At 40.9% G+C, this 18,283-nt stretch overlaps 1 protein-coding gene across 1 annotated transcript in view; it reads right to left on the reverse strand.

Moving 5' to 3' along the window:
- The window catches only part of Wwc3 (WWC family member 3), a 114,678-nt gene that overhangs the window by 95,491 nt on the left and 904 nt on the right, over nucleotides 1-18,283 (reverse strand). The gene's annotated exons all lie outside the window — the stretch shown is intronic.

Here is an 18,283-nt window from a genome sequence, read left to right on the forward strand (position 1 = left end):
ATATGTGAATACAAGAGTTTTGAGGGACCAATGATGGAATGCTACACAAAAACTCATATCGAAGTCCTAATCCTCAAGATGACTATATTTGACAATAGGGTCTGTGAAAAGATGATAAAAGTTAAATGACATCATAAGGGTGGGGGGCCTAATTCTATAGGGATAGTGTCCCCAAAAGAAGATGAAGAGTCAGGAAGCTGAGACAGGAGGATCATGAGTTTGAGGTCAGTTTAGGCTACACAGCAACACCCCATCTCCAAAAAAAAAAAAAAAAAAGGAAGATGAAAAGAAACAAGAGTGTGTTCTCTCTGCCTTTGTGAGGATAGAGTGAGAAGGTGGCCCTCCACAAACCAGGAAAAGGGTCCCTATAAGAAATCAACCCTGCCAGAACTTGATCTGGGTCTTCCAGCCACCAGGAATGTGAGAAAATAAACATCTGTTGTTGAACCCCCCAAGCCAGGGGTGCTCTGTTAAGGCCACACAAGGACATACAAATTTCATTGCTCCTGGAAGTCAAGGGCAGTAGGAGGACCTCAAGCCCCCAAGGAAAGTAGAATAGGTAAAATTGGGGCTAGACAGAGACGGTGAGCAGTATATATCTTAAGGTCCAAAATCTTACACTGGCACAGTGATTCTCAACCAAGGGCCATGTGTCTCTCAGGGGATACTTTACAATGTCTGAAGACATTTTTAGTTATCATTAACAAAAGACAAAAGTGCTCCTGGCATCTAGTGGGTGTAGGAGTGGCTGCTAAACACCTCCTAATGCACAGGATGGTCCCCACCACAGAGAATACTCCTGCCCCAAATGAAAATACAGCATCACCTATGAAAATAGCTAAAATATATAAAGAGCTTAATGTATAAAAAGGTGCACTGATATTCTGTTTAGAATAACAGGAAAAAGAAAACAAGCCAAATGTCCAATGTTAAGGATGTGATCCAACAAATTCTTGCATACGAACAATAATTTAATAGTTATTCATTACCCAGGGTGATAGCTCATGCCTGTAGTCCCAGTGCTTGGGAGGCTGAGGGAGAAAGATCACACATTTGAGGCCAGCCCAGGCTACATAGTGAATAGAAGGCCAGCCTGGGCTACACCATGAGACCCTGTCTCAAAAAAAAGTTACTCACTGAATACCAGCTCCGTGTGAGGCTCTGCTTGGATGCTGTGGATAGAGAAAAAACCAAAACAGAATTCCCATCCTTGTGAGGTCTACCTGGGATAATTTTTAAAGTATGCTGAATAAGACAGGAGTGCTTTGAATAAATGGTCAGGAAAAAGAGTGACTATACAATTACTTGATATATGATCGCCTTTTGATTCTTTTGTTTACAAAAAGAAAAAAGAGAAGATATCCAAATGTAGATGTAATTGTTAACAGAGTAGATGGGAAAATAAGCCATTTTCTTAAAGTTTACCCAGAATCCAATCTGCCCTCCTCTTCCCATGATCCCCGAGGGCAAGAGGGGCCATCCCTGAATTCTTTCCAAATTCTGTTTCTCTCTGCCTCCAAGCTGGTGGAGGGAGGTGATGAAAACTAGAACCACAGGACTCTAAAGTTGCCCAGGCCACCTCCACCTATAGGCATGTTCTGTCTAGCTTGCTGTGCTGGCCCTTGGGGTGCTCTTCAAAGACCTCAATGGGTTGTTAGCACTTGATTCAAGAGATTTCATTTCAAAATCTGGAATTTCTTATGCTCCTGAAAATTGTAAGAGCTGGTACATAGGGATTGCAGTCCCCAAAGACAAAAGCTGGCTAAAGCTGACTAGAGCCATCCTTTTAGAAAGGGCTGCCTGCTAGCTCACCACAGTCCCTACCACTTCCTGTTAGCTCTGACATCTGGCCATCTGGTTATGGGCCCAATCCTGCTGGACATCTTAGTCTGTAATGAGCACACCAAGTTGAGGTGCAGAGGTGGGAACAGCCAAGCAGACAGATGGTACGTACAGAGAGCTCCTGCCAGGTGAGGCATGGATGAAGCTTGGTATAAACGATGCCTGCAAGCCTCAGGCATGTAATCTTGGCTAAGGATGAGAGAACTAGAGGACCCCACCCTGGGAAAAACTCTATGAAAACTGCAAAGTGCTATTCATTTGCTTAAATATTCACTGAAGGAAAGCTATTTGAAATGCTCAGTGCCAGGAGTTAACCTCAAGGAATTCAGCTCTACCAGGGAGCAAACACATAACATATCCCCACTACCCAACGCATTCACCCAATGAGAAGGGCACAGAGAGCCATGGAAGCTAAGAAGCATTCAACATAAATATAATTTTTTGTAAGTTCTGGGGTTTGAACTCAGGGCCTTGCATTTGCTTAGCAAGTGCTCTACCACTTGAGCCATGACTCTAGCCCTTTTTGTTTTAGTTTATTTTTCAGATAGGGTCTCATTTGTTTTGCTCAGAGTCAGCCTTGGACAACAAGCCTCCTACCTCTCCCTCCCATGTAGGTGGGATTACAAGTATGAGCCACCCACCAAGCCCGGCCTAAATTAGTTTGTGGTCAGCAGAACACCAAACTTAATGTCCATTCTCATTCCCCACTACAAAGAAATAATATAATTGCATTTATAGCTATTCTATTTTTCTTTCTCCTTTACAACTCCAACATTTCTAGTTTTCAAGGCCAAGGTTTACCTGTCTAAGCTTCAGGAAAGGATTGAAATCATTAACAAATATTAATTAATTGTTGTGAGCAAGAAGTAGTCTGGCCAGGGACATCTGGATTCATCCAGGGATTTGGACATAACTGGTCTGTGGTAGAGCAATGGTATTTCTTAAATACTCTTTAGATAATTCAGATTTGAAGTCTGGGGTGAAAACCACTGTGCGTCAAAGTGATGCGTCAAAATGATGTCTCCTGAATGCTTGTTGTCTATGTGGAAAAGGAAGCTTCTGGGTAGACAGCCAAGAATTAGATATTGTGATAGACAATATACTATGTCCCTGGGCCTGACATAGAGCACCCAATACCACAGAACTTCTGGGTAATAGAAGCAACTTTTGCTCTAGTGAGACCAACTTTTGTTCTTTGTGCATTCCTGAATGGGAGCTAGTTACCAGAAAGAACAAGCTATGATCAGAAGCTTGGAGAAGGGAGGAGCACAGAAGCTTTTGTCCCCAGGGATGGAGTTGGGGTATGCTCCTTTTTAGCATGTGGATATGTCTGCCAAGCTAGAAGCTATCTGAATCTCATACTTTGGGAATTTTTTATGGTGGCTTCATCACATAAGTGGAGAAAAGGATAGACTGGAGAGGTGGTAGACTAGAGAGGAAGGTGGCAAGCAGGGAGGACCACTTACGGCATAGCAGGTTCTCCAGCCCCTCTGGACCCAGGAGCAAGAAGGGAACCACCAAGGTAACACAAAGGATGCTGCAAGAAAGCAGATGCCAGAGCAGTGGATGGGATTTTCTCTTAAGAGATACCGATGACACAGGGAACTCTGGGTTTTTGGGGGGAATGGCCTCATGCCAGCTTCCTATTGTATAGAACTTTTGTCATTAGAAAGCTCCACCAACATCCCTGGAACCCTCCTACCATGTTAATTTTTAGACAAGCTTTCAGTTATTCTTTGAAATTATGGGTGTGCCAGAAGGGGGCAAAGAAAATTGGTGATATTGTTTTTTAGAGTAGAAAACCTCAATATTCCACATTAACATGATTAAAGTGACATTCCAAGCAAGCACTAATATTGCTCTCTGAATCAAAGCAGCTCAAAAGAGATAATAATGGTGCAGCTCGAGGCCTTACACATGAATACTGAGGTGCCCTTAGAGTGAACAAAGCATTAGATCCTAAGTGAATTGACAACATGACAAGTCTTGGTTGGTAGGGCTGGGATGTCTTACAACATGGGAGATCATGATAAATGGCAGCCAGTTACTTAGCACATTTAACAAATACTCTGCATAGAACATTTTGGGGAAGGTGAAGCAGGGAATTAATGTGGCTGGTTCTCTATGGAAACACTGAGTTCTCTGTTTTGATGACATGTTCATTTACTTAGGTCATCGGTCACCTTAGTTAAACAACTGCTTTACCATGTGGTTTTATGTTTGCTTTTTTTTGGGGGGGCGGGGAGTAATAAGAATCACCTGCGTGACTCGAGAGTAAGGGACTGTGTTTTTGTTGTTGTTTTTGGACTTGTGGTGGGGGGAGTTCCCAGGTGTTTTGTAGGAAACCCCAAAGAAAGAATTGCTGGCCCAAATCAGTAGTTCGCAAGCCCAGTTGTTAATGGAACCCCAAAGGAGTATTTTTCAAAAGAAATGCACCAGTTGGGAATCATTTATCTGAGAAGTGTCTAGTATCCAGAATGTATTTTTTAAAACCTACTAAAAATCAGCAACAAAAAGATAACCCAATTGAAAACGGTGCAAAGGACCTAAACAGAAATTATTTAGTGGAAATATATAAACGGCCAATAAGCATTAGTCATTAAGGAAATTACATTAAGTCCAGGAGATACTGCTTCATACACACTAGGTTGGCTATTTAAAAACCAAAAGCAGAAAAACAAATAAAAAGTGCAAAGTATAAATGCTGACAAGGATTTTGAGAAACTGGAACTGTCCTAAATCACTGCTGGGATGCAAAATGGTACAGCTGCTCTGGGAAAAGTTTGGTAGGTCCTTAAAAAATTAAACAAAATTACCGTATGATCCAGCAATTCCACTCCTACATACATACCAAAAAAAAAAAAAAGAAAGAAAGAAAAGAAACTGAAAACAGGGACACAAACAAATACTTGCACATGCATGTTCATAGCAGCACTATTCTGAATAGCCAAAATGTTTACTATTCATCAATGGATGAATGAACCAACAAAACATGGTCTATCTACACAATGGAATATTGCTCAGCCATAAAAGGGATGGAGTATTGACACAAAGTACAACATGGATGAATCTTGAAAACACTGTGCTAAAGTGAAAGCCAGGCATGAAAGGACACATCTTCTATGATTCTATTAATACGAGATGTGAAAAATGGACCAATCTAAAGAGACATTAAGTAGATTGATAATTGCCTAGGGCTGGAGGGGAGGATGGGTACAGGGTTTTCTTTGGAGCTGATAAAAATGTCTTAGAACAAGATAAAGGTGATAGTTGCACAGCACTATGAATTTTGTGCCAGATGTCACTGTATTGTACACTTCAAAATGGTTAGTGATTAATGTTATGCTATATGAATTTTACCTTAATTTTTAACCTTAATATTTTAAATGGTAAGAAAATGAATATCAGAGGCTTCCTGTGCCCTACTGATCAGAATCTTCTGGGGTTGGGGCTGTGTGTGTGTGCGTGAGCGCGCGCGTGCGTGTGTATAAAGAAGTAAAAATATATACAAATACATAGCTCCCCAAGGTTAATGTTACTTTGCAGCTAGAATTGAAAAAGCACCAGGTTAGGTTTCTGGATTTGAACTACTTCCAATTAATATAAAAATGGAATATTTCTGTGGCTAAGACCTCAGGATTTAACCTGATGCTATCATCATCAGGCCATGACATTGCTGTCCCCTCCTTCTCCCTGAAGAAAAAAATGTGCATCTTAAAACAAGTAAGTGTGTAGCATTCAGAAAATATAGGTAATAACAAAATCATAGCTACAAGGCACTGAAGAGGAACATAATGAGAACAGTAAGTACATTCAAATCATGCCTCAGAATGATGCAAAGCAGTAAAGACAGTTTAGTTGGCACAGACGAACACTTCGAACAAACTAGAGAGCTGTCATCAAACATCAGCAGACTGTGGTGTGCTCATTATAAACACTAAATGAGGACAGACAGAAATGCACTCTTAGGAGATCCAATCAGGATGATATGGGTAGGTGAAACTTCAGCTACAGTCATGAACAGCTCAACAGAAGAAAGATGGCTCTAACACACAGTTGGCTTACTCCCAGTGGTTAGAGATGTCACTTGGCAGGAAGGACCTGGCCACATGACTGTTGGTGGACCAACGCTCTGAGTCTTTGATTCCTGCAGGAAATCTGAGAAGCAAGACCCACCTCAAAATAGGCTTCAAGCCTATGATGTTCCAATTCTGTTCCCTGTAGTTCTTGAAAGTATTTTAGAAATCAGATGTTAACAACATTGATCAGCGATGGCAAGGTACTGTTTTATTGAGACACTGTTTTATTAAACATTTCCACTGGAGTAGAATTAATTACTATGAAGGATCACTGTACACAGTATTCATTTGTGCTGTAATTGGCATCTTTTTCTAGTACCTTCTTTTTCTTGCTTCTGGAGAGTTGTCCCATCTTTCCAATAAGTATAAAACCTAAAGAACCATGGCCTAAATGTTGTATTTCTGTTTCATCTTTACTTTTGCAGCAAGTCATGTGAAGAAAAAAGAACTTATAGACATCAGTTTCTTCAAAACCATTAATTAATAGACTAGGACATTAACATAGAGCTGCCTGTTTGGTGAGAGGGAAAATGTAACCATTTCTTTACACTCCCCTGCTTTGCAAACACCACTGGCCAACCATTTCACAAAACCAATTCCAGTAACTCATATGTTTGAGATATCATTATGTCATTGGTTTGCTTCATGGAAAATTTCCCAATTTTCATTTTTTTAATAGTTTGGAATATGCTAAGGGCCCTTCTTTAACTCAGGATGGAGGGGTGAACCAACCCAACACCAATGAGACATTAAAAAGACCATGGAAAAGACAGAGAGGAAGGCTCATTTTTTCTGTGACACAGTTAGCGAAGACCTCACTGTTCATTTAAAACTGAGGAATCCAAGTTCTCTGGGAACTACCCATGGGCTTGGAGAGGGCTCTTCTCCAAGCTAATATCACAGGTAATAAGGTGGAAGAAACAACTTAGTTCTTGTTCCCTATCACCTGGTTGGGGTTAAACCACATAGTTTTAGAGCTCCAAACATGATAAAAGTGGCATTTGTCCATGAAGTAAAAGACTAAGGTGTTATTTTCACTGGTGCACAAAAGGAATGATACCCACTGCAACAGATGGAAGAGTGGCTACTGGCCACTCTTAAACAGATGGAAAGAAAGTGCTACGTTTCTCCATTTTATGTAACAAGAAAATTAGCACATCTGAAGAAAATGCAGACTTTGGATTCCATCAAATATTGACTGAATTGGCACTAGGTTGAGAGCTGAGACACTGACAATGACTCAGGAAAAATCAGTCACAGGCTCATGAAAACTTTGGTCATCTATATTTTAAAGGGAGCTGGGTGATAAAAGGCACAACAAGAAGAATTTTATCAATAATTTTACAAGCATAGTAAGTATTCATGTTTAAAATTTTAAAGTAAGTATGTCTAAAGCCCCAAGGTAAAGCTGAGCTTTGGGAGTTGTTCAAACAAGAATTGTTGGTTCTGGCCACTGCAATAGCACTTAAAATGCAAAAGCTACTCTGTCCTTGTCTTGGAACTGCATATGAATGCAAGAAGCTATTCTTGGTAATCCTTGACATTTTTGTCAACATGCCATGTACATGGTGACATTTTAGAGGTTTATGATATGGGCTGAGGAGGAGGGAAGGCTGGTTTCTGGTGTCTTGGCTTTTAATACTGAGATTAACAAGATGACAATCTTGGGTTAACCTGGGTCAGGTCAATCATAGAATGATTTATCTGGAATGCTTTTTGAATCAGTATATCTATACCAAATAAAACAATGTCATAGTGCTTCTGAAGAAAACTCAGTGTTCTCCTGAAGAAAAAACTGTAACAAGCTCTATGGAGGTGGCCACCATGGACATGAGCCCTGTCATTTTAGATTCTAAACCACTCCAGCCATTAGTAAGCAATCACCACTTTTTAATAATAATAAAATAGCAGTTTCTAAGCACAATTATTTATGACTCATGGGCCTTCAAAGAGAATATATAAATTTCCTCTATAGATGCCATCTTTAAGTACACAGCCTGACTGATAAAATAATGAGAACATTAATGCATGTGCAGCACAGCATTTCCAGCATCACAGAATTTCTTATAGCCCCAGCAGCAAAGCTGAGAAAGAGAACAAGAAAAAGCCCAGCAACTCTGTGCCAATCCAAGGATTACAGCCTTGACATCCATTTTGGCAGGCCACTTTAGTCCCCAGGCTGGCAGGGATTCTGAGGGACTGCCACAAGAATGGGTTGATCAGACCAGGGGCCAAAATAATAGAATCTAGGGCCTCAAGAAACCATATCTAGGTCTGAAATTACCCCCCACTGCTTCCTCCTTGGCCCTAAGGACAGCCACCAGCCCCTAACATTCCAAGTCTCCTACAGCAGCCAGATAAACCCAAATAAAATATGAGGTTATTCCAATAGAATGGCTCCCTTGCTCAGATTCACAGCCAGAGTCCCTACAATGGCCCACAGGGCCCTTCAAGAGCTACCTCCCCACAACCACCACGTCCCAGTTTCTCATCCCCACCAAGGCTTCTGCCCCCAGCCCCTCCAGCTCCCTCCTCACTTCCTGCAGGCATCAGCTCAAAGCTGCCCAAATGGTGAGGGCTCCCCTAATGCTCTCCACAACACGGCCACCTAACCCCACTAGACTCCCTCTCAACCTCACCCACCAGTTTTTGCCCTGCCCTACAAGGTACTCACTACTGCTATTTGGCAACACTCCCCTGGAAGCTCAACATGGACAAGGACTGCCCAAGAATGGCTCACTGTTGGATCATTGGAACAGGTTCTTGGCCTCAGCTCTGTGGACCCTGAGACTAGCCCATTCTTTATTGTGACAGGGCACCTTGTGCACGGTAAGATGCCAAATAGCATTACTGGCCTCCAACCCATTAGATGTCCTTAGCACACATTTTCCTCACTACCCCCACAAAGTTATGATAGCCAAAAATGTCTCCAGACATTGTCAATGTCCCCTAGAGATCGAAATTATCCCTGGCTGAGAACCACTATGATTTTAGTGGAATTTGTGAACCTAAAGGTGAATTCATAGCTCTGGGCACATGCTGCTAGGGAAATATTTAAGCTAACTTTTCACTGCTTTCTGCTGCCTCTCTAGTCCTGCTTCGCCTACTTTCCCATCTCCCACCAATGGTCCACGAGTACAATGAGAACAAGGACTTTCTGAGATGTAGATATGGACAAGCTGCCCCCACCTCCTCCGCCTGTCCAGAATTAAGTGACTATTAGTTATGGAACAAGGTCTGATCATACAATGTCAATTTTTTACAATCTCAAATATCACTGAGTGCTACAAATTACAAGTTCTGGAACACAATGAAATCTACACCCTGAAAATCAGTAATTCTGCACATATTCAGGGTATTTTCAGATTTGCAGCCAGACTAATACAACAATAATAAAAGTTTTTGACATAAAAGCTTTAGCTGTATTAACATGGTAAACAGACAATCATGACATAACCATGGGGTGGTAAACTGCCTGTGGGCCAAGTCTAGCCTATATCTTTGTACATAAAGTTTTATTGAAACACAGACAGCTCCATTTGCTTACATATTGTCTCTGTGCTAAAACAGCAGAGGTGAGCAGTTCCCACAGAGATCTATGGCCTGCAAAACCTAAGATATTGACTGTCTAGCCCTTCACAGAAAGAGTTTGATGGATCTGTTCTAATCTGTTGGCTCTCTTTAGTTACATTTCATTTCCACCAACTTTACTTACCCAGCCACAACGTCATGAGAATGCAAAGAACACCTGCAAGCATGGAGGAAAAATAATTATTGTGAATTCTGAGCACTTGTCTTTACACAGGTGAGCTGCCAGCGCTATCCAACTTGGAAGAAACTCAGAAGCCAAAGTGATATACTGAGGGGAGTAAATTTTGACAGGCTGAAGAATAAAGATACTGAAGAATCACAAAACTGAATGACTATGATATATGACCACAGAACAATTAAAATGTGAGTATCTTTTGTGCACTAGACATTGATCTAAGTGCTTTACCCAATCTTATTAAACCTTCAAATCAACCTAGAAGGCAAATATTTCACCTCCATTTTATGGAAGAGAAAACTAAGGCTCAGAGACCCCAAATTACCTACTTTGGAGCACACAGCAAATGTCAGAGACAGGAGTTAGACTCAAGGCTTTCCATGTCTAATATCAGGACTACTCACTTTTGCAGCCCATGTGGTTAGTGGCACCTTCCAACAAGACATATCAACCTTATTTGACAGTCATCTGTACAAACCCTAACTACCAAGAAAGCATTATAAAAACATGAAATAAACCTTAAGAGTTCTTTTCAAAAATGTGTGAAAGAAAAAGAATTTTGATTCTTAAATGGCCCAAATTATCAATTGGTTCTTTTCCACAAAATTCTCTTTCCACCCAATACCACCTCAACTTTACTAAAACAACCAGAAGTATGAGCGAGTCATAGTATAAGATGAATTGCTCTAAGTGAAAAAACCAGCTACATTTTACTCTAGTAATGATTAGCAGGTTGTTACATGGTATTGTTCTCCCCTGACAATTGGTGTCACTATAGGTGCTCAATGGCAGCCTATGCCCCCAATAAGAATGCCAATGATGCTGGAGGCATAGCTCAAGTGGTAGAGTGCCTGCCTAGTAAGCACAAAGCCCTAATTCCAAAATCCTAGTACTGTCAAAAAAGGTAATAATCATTAAAAAATAGTTAATTTTTTTAAATGCCAATGATGAAATCTACTACCAGATGACACGGGGCAGAAAACACATGTGTGAATCTTTCCTGGCTGCAAAAACAGAAACTCTAATTGAACTGGTTTTAAAGGATAAGGATATGCCTTTCATTTTTCACATAAGAAAGATGCTGAAGGCAGACAGCTCCAGAGGCTTAATTCATATATCCACAAAGTCATTCTACTCTGCCACCTTCAGCTTCTCAGCCAGCTCCCTCCTGGCCGTATGGAAACAATGTGGCTACCAGGTTTACATGGAGACAGGACATCAATTAGCAGGAGTCCCTTCCATGTAGGCCTATAGGGACAAAGACCTTCTCTCTCACCATGCCTGCCTCATACCTCCCCTAACTGCTCACTGGACAGGTTTGAGTCATAAGCTCCTGTCTAAGTCAATTGCAGGAATAGATGCTGTATAATTGGCTCTGCTCAATATAGGCACTACTGATATTTGGATTCGAGTCATTCTTTACTGTAGTGAAGAACTATCCTATGCATTGTAGGACATTTAGCATCATCCTTGGCCTTTACCCACTAGATGTCAGTTGAACCCACACCCTATATGTCTCCAAATGTTGCCAAATGCCCCCCTGGAGAGCAAATACTCCCCAGTTGAGAGATACTGGCTTAGAGCAATCTGGACTTCACCAGGAACTGCAGACAGGGTCCCATTCCCCTGAGTCAAAATGAAGACAGGCCACCCCAAAACGAGGGTACTAACAGCATGCAAGAAGGAACTGCTCTTGAGAACTCTAGAACTGAGAAAAACGCAGTGAAATACAGAAATACAAAATGATCCCGATAAAGCAATAAAATCTGTGCCTGTATGCATGATTACATTTAATAAATATTTATTGAGGATGTACTAATATGTCAGCACTGTGTAGACAAAGCAAAATAAAATTAATTGAGTTAAAGGAAAGGAGATGATCTAATTTTGAAAGAACTATAAATAAATAGGTCTCTGCTTGGTTCCTTCATTCCTCAATTTCCTTTTTAAAATTTTTAATTTGAAATAATTAAGAGATTCACAGAAAGTTATAAAGAATTACCCAGAGAGGTCCCTGTGAAAGTCTAGAAGAGACAAACTGATAGGTACAGAAATGAGATTAATGGTTTGCAGGGTTTGGGGAGATAGGGAGTGACCGATAATGAACATGGGGTTTCTTTGGGTATAATTAGAATTAGATAGTTGTGATGGTTGCCCAACCTTATCAATACCAAAAACTACTAAATTGTACACTTTAAAATGATACATCTTATAGTATATGAATCAGATCTCAAAATTTTGAGACAGATAATTTCGTGGGCAAATCACTCAACTGCACACTTTGAGGCCTCCTCCACTGTGGGATATAGAGTTCTAAAGCATAGCCATGACCATGGGGTCTCCTGGCTGAGCTCCAGGTAGTCTGGAGGCACTGCCACTGTCACGTAGGTAGGGGCACTCTCCTGTGGGCAGTGAGGTTGGTGCTATTTGCTGCTCGAGGCACCTCCCATCTGCCTCAATGGTCCACCCAGCAATACACAGGGCTGGCTGCCTGGGGGTTGGCACAGTCAGCCCCCTCCTCATTCTCAGCATCAACATTCCTCCTGCCTCATTTCCACTCTTTCTGATCCACTTCCACTTTAAGGAAATAGAGAGAACTTTCCAGATAGAAAACACTGGGGAGCTCAAAGTTCCATGAACAGCCTTTTGAAATGTGCTAACTCTGTGTTTCTAGACCTTCTGAGCAAAGGCAGGAGCAATCCTCTCAATCCTCCTTCATTCACAGAAGGAAGACTCTACAGTTTGAAGCATCTCAGGCAGCTGATCCCACACGCACATGTGCATATTCAAAAGGCCAGTCAACAATCTGGGCTGCTACAAAACAATGAAGTGTGAATAGAATCATTTTCTGCTGTTCCACTGTACATGTGTTGTATACACATGTCCAGAAATACCTGTCAGTTGAGAGTATTCTCAGAATTAAGTAATATGTATAGTAATATATGTTCCCAAAATTTATACACTGGTTCAGGGTTTTCACATAAATATCTTTAACTTCTGTTCTTTGTGAAAGCACAGAAATAAAGCCTCTGTGGTCTTACCTGCCATCACACAGTACCTTAGGAATTCTCAGTCAGCTTAAAACTTCTGCTAAATGTTGTAACCAGTGGCTGTTATCCTCAGAGAGCATTTGGAAATGTCTGGAGACAATTTTGATTGTCAGAACTTGGGGTCTGGGAAGGTTGCTACTGGTATCTAGATCTAACATCCTATGCTACACAAGACAATCCCAAACAAAGAATGCCCAAAATACCCTAAAGTAACACTTTCATGCTTTGGATACCTTTTAGGATACTACCCATCAGCAGTAACTTGAATGACTGAATACGTTTCTCTATTGTAACCAAGTTACTGAGCACACAAAATAACAGCAAACAATGAAGGCTTCCAAGTGTGGTTAAAAGGCCTTCAGGTTGGCCTTAGTGTGCCTCAACTACTTCTAAGGTGTCAGAAAGATTCCTCTGACCCCTTCCTGACTGCACTGGACTTAGTTCAAGCATTACCTAAATCCTCCATACTTCTTGTTTTCCTCACAAGTTCTATGACATAGTGTCTGCCTTTTTTTAGCCCCAGTACTCCAATCTCTCTAGTTCAAGCCCATCACCCATAGCCCAATAGTCTCCAACTGCCTCTGCCCTCAAAAATCCAACTTGCCCACCACCCCATACATGACTAGCTCATCACATATGACTTGGTGTATTGCATCTGATGTGAGTCTCCACACCTGGTCCACCAGAAATGAGGACACACTAATGGTACTGTGAGGAGCCAGGGAAAGAAAACAGCTGAAAAATGCTTAGCAAGGCACCTGTGACAAATTTCAGTTGTTGAGATTGTTATCAAACACACCAAGCTGACCAGATGCTTCCATTCTCACTGAGAATGGTTGGAACTGTGGTAGTTAGTCCTACTAATGCTGTGAAAAACTGCCACAAATCAAGGGACTTCAAACACCACCAATTTATTATCTTACAATTCTAGTAGTCCAAAGTCTAACATCAGTTTCGCTGGGCTAAAGTCAAAGTGTAGGCAAGGCTGTGTCTCATCTGCAGGCTCAAGGGTAGAATCCATTTCCTTGCGTTTTCCAGCTTTGAGAGGCCACCTGCAGTCCATGGCTCATGGACACATCACTCCAACCTCTGCTTCTGTCGTCATATCTCTGCCTCTGACTCTCACCCTCCTGCTTCTCTCCGAGACCCCTTGTGATAACACTGAGCCCACCAAGATAATCCAAGATCATCTCCCTATCACAGGATCCTTAATCTAATCACACCTTCAAAGTCTCTTTTGCCATGGAAGGTGATTTATCAGGTTTCAGGAATTAAGAGAGTGACATCTTTTAGGGGCCATACCATGGGGGATATAAAATATCAAACAACAAGGAACACAAGATCAAAATAACCAGTATAGCTTATTGCAAGATGCATACAGCTACCCAGCCAAGGGAAAATAAAATACAGGTAGTGGATCAGGGCTCATCTCTAGTCCACTCATTGGCTATGAGAATGAGATGCAATTCAACTTCCCTTGGCTTCAGTTTCATCATGTCTACCTGCACCTCCCACAGCCATTGGGGATTTTTGATGAAAGCATCCATGCAAATGCCTAAAGTGCTGGCACATGATAAGCACTCAACATATGTTCACCATATTCACTGAGCCAGGGGCTGGGGAAACTAAGTGGTAGAGCACTCACCTAGCATGCACGATGCCCTGGTTCCATCACCAACACTACAAAAAAAAAGCACAGAACCAAGGGATCCCAGCAGGGAAAAACCAGCAGGCAGGGACAGCATGGCAAGGCCTCATGGAGAAGAACACCAATGTAGTATAAGCCTCACAGAGACAGGGACCTGCATGGTGTCACCCACCCTTGCAGTTAAGAACCCTGGAAGAAGGCCCAAGACTAAGAGGATATGTAATAAACAGTTGTTGAATGAATGAATGAACAAATGAATCAACAGAGGTAGGATGTTTGAAAATGGGTGAGGATTGGGCAGTTGGGTGGCATATAGGAAACAGCAATGGATCATGGGTCAGAAGACCCCAGCACAAGTCCATGCCCTTCTAACTACCTGCAGAACACACCACTTGGCTATGCTTTCATGTGCAAAAAGAGGAGTTCAAACAAGATGTTCCTTACTCTTTTGATCCCAAAGCTGTCTAAGCTATGCATGGTTTACCCCAAGTCTTCCATCCTTCACTGGAAACCTCTAGGTCAGTCAAATCACCTTATTCCCTCATTTATTCTGAACACATGCAGAACTTCCTCATCTCCAGCATTTTTCTCATGTCCCACCTTATCTTGCTCATCACTATAAAAGCACTAAAATTCCTCACTTTGGGAGATTAATGGACAAGGAAAAATGCCACCCCAGATTCAAAAGAACAGCCCCTCCTTTTCATGGACATGATTACCACATAAGGAATTGAAATCCTGAGATGTCTTGTGACCATTACTGCCTTAATTTTACATGTTTGTCTCCCATCTCCTAGACAAACTTGGTCTAAATATACAGTCCAGGCACAAAGAGGCCAGGAATTTCCATAAATATTTCTTTGTTTTATTAAACTGAAATGTGGATACCTGAGATCAGCAGAATTAAACTTTACGTTTCTTCCATCAGAGTAATTTTATTGAATTTATTGGAAAGGTAGACAACATTAGCAAAGGACATGGGCTAGATAGAAGGCAAAGGCTCACCTCAGGCTTACCTTGATCATGTCACTGTACCCACAAGTTCCTGAAGTAGAACCTACCAGAGACAGTGATACACATTATTTCCATTTCCCAAATCGGAGTGAAAGGAAAAGAGAAGGAAGCTGGGATATTTCCAAACATCCGGGAGCTATTTTGGGAAGTAAATGACTTTTCCATTAACTTTTTTTGGAAAAAAAAAAGGAAAAGAAAGATAATAGACCAAGAAATTGTTGTTGAGATTCTAAATGGAAGCAAGAGAAGATTCTTCCAGGAGCTGATAACTGATGGTGTTAAAAGCCAGACACTTCCTCATGTTCATACAAACATTAGCAATAATCTTAAAAAAATTAAAAATGAACCAGGCCCATGCCCATAATTCCAGCACTTAGGAGGATGAGGCAGGAGGATGGCAAGTTCAAGATCAGTCTGAGCTACATAAACAGACCCTGACTCAGAAAAAAAAGAAATGAAAAATAGAGAAATCATTAGTTGTTTACCAGAAAGTTCAACTTGATCATTCATATAATCCAGAAACAGACTCTGTAGGATAAGTATTATCAAAGTCCTATTAATTAATACTGAATAAAGGTTCTAAGAAGGTAGCAATGGCGGCATAAGCCTATAATCCCAGCACTCAGGAGGCAGAGGCAGGAGGATCTCAAGTTTGAGACCAACCTGGGCTACAGGATAAATTCCAGACCAGCCTGGGCTATGAGACCCTGTCTCTGAAAAAAAAAAAAAGAGATAGAGTTTCAGTAATTCACCAATATACTGAGCTGGCAATATCAAATGTTGTAAATTTAGAAAAGATTTTGTTTACATCCCTTGGCCCTCAATTATTTCGCTTACAACAGCATATCTCATGCTATTGCAGTAATTGCTAAATTACATATAAAATACTATTTAAAGTTGGCAATTTCGCTTAACCTACTATATTCATTTATTCCTCCATAATTTCATTTTCTTTAAAAACTTTGTTTCTGCCTTTCCTGTCGGCTCTCTATTTGGAAACTGTTTGGTGGAAGTTCTTATTTCTTGAAGACCATTTTCCAGTCCTATGAATCAAACAAGATTCAAAAAGGGTTTTAACTGTCAAATGCACATGGAGAAAACACTGCACTCTGACATACAGTCCTGTCCATATAATAAAAGTTAATTACAACTTTAAAGGATTCTTGGTCACCTATAAAAGTCAGCAACGTTGTATTTTGAAAGAGAAAGAAGAATGACTATTACACCCTTCAGCCAACTCCACTGAAATGTTTGTGGCTTGCTGAACATTCCATACATATTTCGGGCAAGGTATTATGGGAGCTGAAGTTCAAGCTGTCTCCAGCTGAATTTTCACTCACTATAAAAACAATGTCTCATAAAATACACACATGTTTTTACTTTACAAAAAATGTAAAATACCCACTTTTGTTCACTCAATCAACATTTAGCACTAGAAACAGGACTTTAAAAAACCTGCAAGCTAAGTGATGTCTGAAAAGACTGAAAAATGTTATTCAGTAACAAACAGATTTCTGGAAAGAGGAACATAGGAAATGTATATGAAATACATGGAAACAAAGATCCTACATGCTGATTTCTGTAGGGTCTGAGTACCTCTCTTGTGGGTTATTGCATTAAAACAAAAACATTTATATTTATCTTTCATTAAGAATTCCCATTCCAATATTCCAACTGCCTTATAAAATGAGCCTTACCTTTCCCTAAGCAAAACTCTTTTTTTTTTTTTGAGATAGGGTCTTGCTATGCAGCCCAGGCTGGCCTCGAACTCGAGGTCCTCCTGCCTCAGTCTCTCAAAGGATTGCAAGCCTGTACCTTCACACCGGGTGCAAAATACTATTTTAGTTGGTTCATTTTCTTGTCATTTGGGCTTTTAACAGACATACCATACAAAAGAGTGCCATATTCCAAGCAGTTCTTTCTACCAATTCCAGAACTGTCCAAGATTTGATCAAACAGATGTGGCTCTCACATTTGGCTAAAATTATATGATGTCACCTGATTTTCAAAATAACTAAGCATCTTTTTAACCCACAAAACTGTGCTAGGATTTATGTAAATTTCTGAGCCCAGAGGTCTGCAATGTTCCAAGAGAATGTTGGGGAACCATGATCCTTTTGTTTGGTCTTGTTTTTCCTATCTAAAGCCATAGAAATCTTCAAACATGTTAGCAGTTTCCCTCCTCAAAAGTTTATTTTCAAACACTAGTGCCATGCAGCCTGCCTTTCCTGTGTAGGTGGGAGGAAGCAGGCACAATGTCACCACACTGGGCCTTTTCAAGTCTTGAAATTACTAGGAAGCCTGCAGTATTTCCTTTTTGGCACTCAGACCAGGGTGGAGAGAAGTTGCTCTAAAAAGGACAAGATATCAGATAACCAGTGGAAACACTTGGTTTCAACAGAATTCCTAATTCCACAAAAAATACATCTCTCCAAAAGCAGCTAAACCATTGGAACCAGCAATCAATCAGGCAAAAGTTAAGGAAATAACTTCACTCATGAAATTAACTAAATGAAATCTGGTAGTGCTTTCACTGGATCCGATTTTTTACACGAATAGTATGACAACTCTGTGCCCTGTGCATATCTTACACTAAAAGGAAACTTAAAATACAACTTGTTTTTCACTTATTCCAAAAGCATATGGGACTAATCATATCCCATTCTGGCCACAGTACACAAGGCTATTTCAAACAGAATTTTACCTCACTTGATTTTTAAGGCGCTAGAACAACCAAGAGAGTTTGGGAACAGTCTCTCCTAATTCCGAAAGGGTTGCGAATCCCTTTACTGTCCATCTGGCACCAGGCTGTGGATGGAAACTAGTCTGAACCCGCAGACAAGGAACCCACACCCCAAAGCTGGGGTGCACGTCTGTGATCAAG

This window comes from Castor canadensis, chromosome X, assembly GCF_047511655.1.
Source record: "Castor canadensis chromosome X, mCasCan1.hap1v2, whole genome shotgun sequence".
Taxonomy (NCBI): Eukaryota; Metazoa; Chordata; class Mammalia; order Rodentia; family Castoridae; genus Castor; species Castor canadensis.